The following is a 7,301-nucleotide window of genomic DNA, read 5'->3' as shown; positions in this document are numbered from 1 at the left end:
GAGATGGGCTTCTGAAACTAACTAAAGAAAAATGTAATAGTATGCTCAAGGAACCACAATACAGGGATTTACACTGTGTAAGAACATTATACAAAAGAATTGCCTTACAATGGGTGCCATGGAGGCTCAGTGAGTACTTAGCATATACCTCTACAGTTGGGAGTTTGAATCTGAACTCTGTGTGTGATGTTGGCATGTTCCCTGTACTGTGTGCTGTTCTTCTTAGTACTCCAGTTTCCTACTGCAATCCAAAGATTTGTAGTTAGATTAAATGACACCTCTAAATTGCTTGCAGTGTATGATTGTGTGCTTTTACATGCCCTGTGATGGAGTGGCGTGCCACGCAGTGTTCCCCAGCCTTGTTCCCTGTGCTGCCTGAGATTGACTCCAGGCACCGTTGCGACCCTGACTAGGACCAGTATTTGTAAGATGGATGATGAAGTAAAAAACATTTTTTTCCAATGGAAATAATTATAAATTAATGGAATTACAGTTGGTCATATTAACCATTTGCCAAAATAGGATAATTTTTAGCTAGTATTAATACCCATTACTATTACCCATTACTAGTCAGTCATCTCAATGCATGATCATAATACTATTACTAATTTATAATATCATGCATGGTGGGTCAGTAATCCCACTTAGTGTAGGGTCATACTAAGGCTTTTTCAAATGTATTTACTTATTTATTTATTTTTACTTTGACCCATTTATACAGCACTTTTTGAATAGGTGCCGATGGAGTTTAAACTCTCAGTCCTGAAGGTGTGAGGTGATATGCGACCCACTGGTCCACAATGCCACCCAAATAAACCCCCTGAAACACTGATTCATTGATAGAGAGGCTATTACATAAAAAAAATGCACATTTAGGTGATATAAGAGAAGGTCATTCTATTATTGTGTCATTAAAAGTGCATAATGCCATGTGCTATTTTCTATCCTCCCTGTAGTTGTGTCACGCCCAGCTCTGTCTGATCCTAATGTGTGCCACGCCCACCTCGTTACCTCCTGTTTCTGCCTGATTGTTCTCACCTGTTGCTCGTTACCCTTAGCTCGTCTTTTGTATTTAGTCCTCGTCTGAGTCAGTATTCCCCAGATGTGTCATTGATGTTCGTCCATGTGCTTCCCCCGGTCCTGTCATCTGATTAAAACCCCGTTTATTTGACTTCCTGGCTCCTTTTCCCTGTTTCCCTGCTCGCCTTCTTGCTGTGACGTAACAAGTTGACAGTTTTTTTTTCTTCTTCTTACTGTGCCAGGAGTGGGATGCTAACAGCTCTGCTCAAAGACTGAAATAGCTGTGAGCTTTCAAATACTGCAGACGACACACAAAACATTGTTTGTTTTATTTTTTTTCATTGAACAGAACATAGGTCATTTCTGAAAATTTATGAATATAAAATTTGCCAAAAATTTTTTTTTATTTATTATAAGGTTATGGTCAAGGTCATTTTTTTTTTATAAAGCACATTTAAAACAACCAAGGTTAACCAAACTGCTGAACAATTAGATCAGTTCAGGTATAACAATAAATATATAAATGTAGATAAAAAATAAAATAAATTAAATATCAACACATCAGCCACAACTCGTATTAAAGCTAATGAAAAAAAAAAGATTCTTTAACAGAGACTTAGAGTTAGGCCTAGCTAAGGACCGGGCCGTTCTAATCTCCAGTGGCAGCGTATTCTGCATAAAATAAATGTCATCTTTCTCCTTCTTGTAATCAAAAACCACAAAGAGAATGTCTTTAAAGGAGAAATTAAAACTCATTACTGAACATCTGGAAAGCGTACAGTAGCCTATATGTACGGTGCTGGTTTGAAGGATGCCACGCGTGTGTGCGGCGGCCTCTCACGTGATACTTCGAAGTGACACTTGGATCATGTCTCTCCAAGGGGTTCAAAACTATCACGCTTGGCTTGTACAATCCTCCTGTGTGCCACGCCCCCCTCGTTTACCTCGTGTGGAATCCCTATGTTCACCAGCTGTTTTCAATCCTGTGTAATTGAGTCTTTGTATTTAAGTCCGCGTTCAAGTATGTTTTCCCAGTCCTGTCAATGACGTCGTTAGCCGTGTGTTGCCTCGTCTGCTTCTTCGATTTAATAAACCCCGGATTCCCCGACTTTCCGTCTCCCTGCTCCTGTTTTCCTGCTTGCTCGACGGCGCTTCTGACAAAAACATTTTACACAGCTTTTCTAGATTGTGGGGGTCTGCAAAGTACATAATGCTTGATAATGATAACTATGTGACTGGTTTATGTATTCACTATACTGTACATTTTTATCATTTTTTAGGCTATATCATATAGGTATGTAGTTGGCTATACCATCTAGGATTGTATGAGTACACTATGCTGTTCTCACAATGACACATTTCTTGGATCTTATCCTTGTCCTTAAGCGACACAGGAATTGATTCTAAGTGAAAATTACACTGTAAATACATGATTTCTACTTTATATAGGCTGTGTTTCCACTTTTAATATATGTTAATGTTATTTTCGGTATTATGTGCTACCTGGGGCCTGTACTACGAAGCGGGGTAACTGGCTTATCGGGGTAACTTTGCGAGTAACTTGATGACGTGTGGTGTAACTTCGCGATTAACCCGTACTACGAAAGGTGGGTAGGTTTTAGTCGAGACATGTTGCCATGGCGATTTACGCTAAGTCTCAAAACTGCTCCAAGCAGTTTTTGTTCTTAGTTAAGTCGAGATTTCCGCGTAAGCCAGCCCTATATGAGCACCGCCCCGACCACTACAATTTCTCCGAAGACAATGCCGGTGTTCTGTCGATATATGCTACCTTGTCGAAAAATGCTACCGTAGTGCTAATCGATAGCCCTAACCCTAACTCTTATCCTAACCCTAACCCTAACCCTAACCCCCCAAAATCCCTAAAACCCTTACCTTAACCCTAACCCTAACCCCTAAAACCTAACCCTAATCCCAAAACGGTGGAACTGCACATGCGCAGAAAGGCTCGATAGCACGTCTCGATGGGTAGTATTTTTCGACAGAACACCTGCGTACCTGGATGATCCGTACGACATTGGCGCACGAATCGTGAGGGGCTCTCTCTGTTAATATGTATGAAATGGAGCAATGGCATATAATATGCATACAATGTATTAATTAATAACTGTTACAGAGAAAGTTATTCTGAAAACCCAAGGGGTGTGCATTGTTCCCTGTGGTCCACTGATCAAAGCACACGTAACTAGATGTGCCTGTCTTGTCTATATATTTTAAAGTTATTAACCCATTCATGTATTGTCGACTGCACAGTACACGGATACATTTGAACATTCAAAAATTAATTAAAATTCGCATGTAAAGCAATCTGGGAAACAAAGGGGTGTGCAACAGTCGCCATGAGCCCAAAATACTAAACCACCATATGTCGTTACAGCTGAAAGGACATATATATTAGCCATTAACATGATTTGGCACAAATCACAAAATGTTTTGAAGCGAAAAAATAATTGGTGTGCATCGATGTCTGTGCACTGGACATCGCAATTCTGTCATTAAAAACGCCCACCTTACTTCCGTCAAGTTATTAAAGCCAGAAAACTGAATATGGAATATGAGGCTAACTTAACCGCGGTGACAGGTAAGGTTCCTAGTCGATCGTTTTCTCACTACACATATGCTTCTGTTTTGTCCTGTTTTAAATCATTTAATTGTTTGTTAAACAATGGCTCACCTTCTATTAAGTGTCATATGAACAGACACCTTTTTATTATTAGCTGTAAAACATAGAAACACGCTATTAAGTGGAGGCTAGACACAACAAATCTTTCATAATGAGTAGAAATATAAATACATAGCCCTATATCACTTGACATGATGTTTTTATATTTCATCTTTACTTGCTGCCACGTACGCTTTCCACTACTATTGCATTTGAAATCGGATCAGTTATTGTTAACATTAGATTTACATTATGATTAACATTACAGTAATGGAACTTCAGGGAGCATTAATTACATTACTTAGCAGCATATAATAGGTAACTTCTGAATTGTGTCGCATCTGTTAGCCTCTGTAATTATTAACAGTATTTCAATTCTTTTCAGAAAACACGTACTTCATTTTCTAATACTCGGTCGTGAGATATTTTAGACCACGTTTTATGACCGTGAAAATGTACGTGTGCATTTTCTACGTCATCAATACGTTGCCAACAAGCCTGCCTGCTTTTGTTGGCTGCAGTGGTATTGGACTTTCTTTACAGCATTGATTTAAACTCCTCATAACCCTGCATAATTAATTAGCATGCAGTCTTCCTCCGTGAAACATATGGAGGTCGCGCTATGAGTCAAACGATGCCTTGCGTTGCCGAACGTGCTCCATATATGTGAATGCGCACAAACTCCAATGCAGTTAACACCGATTTAACAAATCAACTTCTTAACTGGCGTCGTAGTACTGATTAGCCCCGATGGAGTCAACCTGATTTTGTGAAACTCGCGTTCGCAAATTACCTCAGGGTTAAGTCTGATTTGGTTAAACCCCCTTAGTAGTACAGGCCACTGGTGTGTTTTGGTAGGTTATTTTTTTGAGTGTGGGGAAAGTTCAATTTTTCGTCAAATAAATTAATGGTAATTGTTGCTTACCAAATGCTTCATATGAATGCTCTACTTTCAGATAATGGGGAAACCTGTACTCCTGTACACTTAAGTTATACTTCAATTGCCTCCTCAATAAACACTTTAAGGGCATGTACATTTATTTATTTATCTCTTTATTTATTTAGTAGACATTTCTGTCCAAGGCACCATAGGAGTGAGTCAGAAAATAGGCCTACACTCCAAGTAGGGTATCTGCTAGACCAGATTTCGTCCAGACAGTCTGGTTTCCAGCCCTCTGTCCAGACCGCTGTTTAGAGTCCTCCTTTTTGCCCCTTTGTTCTCCTTTTCCCTTCTCTCCCCACCCCTTGGTCCCACAAAAAATGAGAAACCCCCACGCACACACACTACGGAAGCCAAGGGCGGCCGTGTTTGCAATTATATCGATACAATGGCATTAAAAAATAGCAATTGCAAGCTCGCCTGTTCTCGGCTTCCTTCCACATACTTTACAGTGTTATGACATATACATCAAAAGCGAATAACAATTACAAAAGCCAAAACAAAAGACTGCAACCTGACTCTCACACGTGTGCCGTGACACTCACACTTTCAGATTCTCACGTTCACGCAAGAAATTTTATGGCAAATCTATATTATTCCGTTATAGACCTAACATTATATACATCAAAAGCGTTGGGGTAGTTTGCAAACCCTGACTTTTTATTACACTATTTAGAACTGTTACATACATGTAAGATGCATGTGCATGTGTATGCAGACTTGTTTCGAATGGAAAATCTCACTCTAGCCAGCTGACCAAAGTTTACAACACCAATTTGCAAGTAAGAGCAGGAAAGATGAATACCATGCCCTCTGTAAACTCTGTCATGTCGATATAGATGACATGTTTGATGCGCTTTAGTATATCACAGTTAATCCCTTAAGAGATAAGATAGGACTCCGAAAGTTATATAGGATTTACTTCTGTAATACCAAATTGAACAAAATATCCTCTTATTTTCTTCTTCCTACCTTAAGACCTATTAAGCCTGCGCAAATTTGTGTAGATTTCCTAGCACTACTAAGCCTGTGCAGATTTGCACAGGCCATCAGTGCCATTGTCCTCCTGCTTTTGTTGTGCAAACACACTAATCACCTGTAAACCCTGGCACATTTGCATTTACGCAGACTGGTAGCTCAAATCCAAGGCAGCCAAACCTATGTGTGTGACATGGAAACCTTCACAAAAGCCTGCCATATCTATACAAAATATCCCACACACTGACTGACCTGCAAATATGAAAGACACACATTCACAAAATATATGGAAACACGTCTGTTTTATTTATTTAAAAAAATGAGTGAAAATAGAATGAAATGAAATCGCAACAGAAATTGCAGCAGGTTTACCTGCGTAAAGTGTCACAAATCCACCAGTGCCAAATGCAGGGACGATGGTCACTGGGTCTGCAAACGCAGCAAACACAGACTTTGAAACAGATAGACAGACAGACTGTGTGGGAAAGTAACCACTGAGACAAAAGACAGAAAGATGACGAAGAGATGAACCTGGAACTGAGGGACTGATCAAAATGAAATGGCATTATTTCATTCTGTATGTGTACGAGCATGTTATCAACCATGGACCATGACTTCACTCAGCTTATGACATTTGGGTACAAACATACATTGGAGACTGATGTGTTAGCATGTTTTCATTCTATTAATTTCATTCTATTAGCAACTTTTCATTCTATTTTCACTCTGTTTTTATAAATAAAACAGACTTGTGTTTCCATATATTTTATGAATGTGTGTGTTTCATATTTGCAGGTCAGTCACTGTGTGGGATATTTTGTATAGATATGGCAGGCTTTTGTGAAGGTTTCCATATCACACACATAGGTTTGGGCTGCCATGGATTTGAGCTGCCAGTCTTGAGTGAATGCAAATGTGTCAGGGTTCACAGGTGATTAGTATGTTTGCACAACAAAAGGAGGACGACAATGGAGCTGAAGGCCTGTCCAAATCTGCGCAGGCTTAGTAGTTATAATAATTATACACAGGCTTAGCCCACTGAGCCACACGCTGCCCCTTATTTCTAGGTTCTAGTTCTAGGTATTTTTCACCAGAAAATAAAAAGCTCAGTAGTTCTAGTGTGAAGGAGTTTCTGTCGGTCCCTGGACTGTATCACTGGATTAAGTGAATAAATGCACATAGTGTTATTGGCTAATGTGCCCTTTTTACCCTTGGTTCTCTTTTTTAGAGTCATGCCGCTGGACAGCCTAATTGAAAGTGACATAAATAAGCAAACATGTCACATTTACTTTAGTGAACTGTTGTCTGAATTAGCTTATAGGATCTTTGAAAGATATGTATCTGTGTTGGGGTGGATCAAGGGTAGAGGCTAAGCCTGCTTCATTTGATATTTCAGCCATCATCATTAATATCCAATTCAAGCAGGCACACAATGTCTCTACTCAATGGCTTTGTAAATCAGTATGTCCAAGTCTTCAAAAAGAAAATGTTAATATCTTAATCACAAAGTACTAATATGTTGAATCAAAACACATGCAAATAAGCATTACACAGTACAAACATGCTTATAATACAAAACACTTTGATATGATTATTTGAATTATGACATATGACACATAACACATGGATAGCGTTCCAAGTTCTTCTAGAACATTTTCTCGTACATAAAATGTTAGTGATCCA

The sequence above is a fragment of the Paramormyrops kingsleyae genome, chromosome 12, assembly GCF_048594095.1.
Source record: "Paramormyrops kingsleyae isolate MSU_618 chromosome 12, PKINGS_0.4, whole genome shotgun sequence".
Classification (NCBI taxonomy): Eukaryota; Metazoa; Chordata; class Actinopteri; order Osteoglossiformes; family Mormyridae; genus Paramormyrops; species Paramormyrops kingsleyae.
This window is presented reverse-complemented; position numbering follows the sequence as displayed.